This window comes from Otolemur garnettii, unplaced genomic scaffold (assembly GCF_000181295.1).
Source record: "Otolemur garnettii isolate 467f Iridium unplaced genomic scaffold, OtoGar3 scaffold00033, whole genome shotgun sequence".
Lineage (NCBI taxonomy): Eukaryota > Metazoa > Chordata > Mammalia > Primates > Galagidae > Otolemur > Otolemur garnettii.
The window spans coordinates 15,613,408-15,614,547 of NW_003852428.1; the positions used below are offsets into that span (position 1 = coordinate 15,613,408).

The following is a 1,140-nucleotide window of genomic DNA, read 5'->3' on the forward strand; positions in this document are numbered from 1 at the left end:
GACCTCTTAAAGGAAATCTGAGGAAGGCCTGAGTACCTAAGCCTCACCAAGTGGGAGAGAGGGGACACTTGGGGAAGGGCTAGGCTTCCAGGGAAACCTTTGGAATTGTTTTCACTTAGTTATTTTATTTATAGAAAAAGGTGTAGAAAATAAAGACAAACCGATGACAATCTGTATTTCCATTGTCCTAGGTCTGTGTGCCTTCTGTATGAGCTATGACACACTCCAGCCAGTAATGAGTTCTTTGTTTTACGGATGAGCTCAGTAGAACCGTTCCGGACGCACTGGACCATTCCCAGTGTCAGTGAGTCCCATCAACAGCCCTCACTGGCTGCAGGAGCCCTTGTATGACTGCGGGCTGCAGGGGCATCCTTAAGTCTCTGAGGTTAAAAGGAAGCATTCATGCGTTTCCCTAAGCAAGGGCATCTTAAAGCCTCCCTCTGAGGTGCAGATAGAGAAAGAAGGGCCCAGAGCGACTGTCCCCACCCCCATTCAGAGGGAGCGGGGCAGGCATGGCCTTCAGGGCTCCTAACCCAAGTTTTTACATCTGACTTAGACTCCCCTAACTTTACCATTCTTTCTTCTCAGTTTTTGAAAACCAATGAGGCTGACCCCTTCCCAACCCTTCCTGCCTTTTTAGAAGTTGAAGAGTTACAACAAAGAATGGGAATATATCTTCAAAGGAATTTTATTTGCTTTCCAGTTATAAACTTTTCACCTGAGTGCAAAAGCGCAACAAGTAATATTTGCCCCAGAATTAGACCCGCTGACTTTGTCTAAATGGGTGTCCTCTGTTAACGCTCAGCGCGTCTACGTGGGAACCCCCTCACCTGCCTCCCTGGTGGGTCAGACCTGTTAGTTTCCCCGATTTTACGCGGCTGACATCTACCCGACCTAGCCGGGAGGCTCACCCCCAAATCACTCCTCCAAGAACCCGCAGCGACTCTCTGGGTCTTCTTTCAAGGAGTTTCTCTCTCAGCACGCAGGAGATTGTCACAGAAAAAGAACAAAATCACAAACTTCGAGTTCCGGAGGACCAGACGACCCCAGCCCTCTCCCAGGCCAGATTCAGCCGCCGGACGCGCACGTACCTGGAGCTGTGGCCGGCACGGCGGGAGCGCCACGTCTCGGGTCCGGCCC

General features: G+C 50.8%; 1 long non-coding RNA gene across 1 annotated transcript in view; it reads right to left on the bottom strand.

The window, feature by feature from the left end:
* The window catches only part of LOC111725205, a 2,809-nt gene extending 1,675 nt beyond the window's left edge, over window positions 1-1,134 (bottom strand). Inside the window, exon 1 of the long non-coding RNA XR_002773328.1 lies at window positions 912-1,134. This is a non-coding gene — a long non-coding RNA (uncharacterized LOC111725205). The remainder of the gene's footprint in view (window positions 1-911) is intronic.
* Window positions 1,135-1,140: the final 6 nt, after the last annotated feature.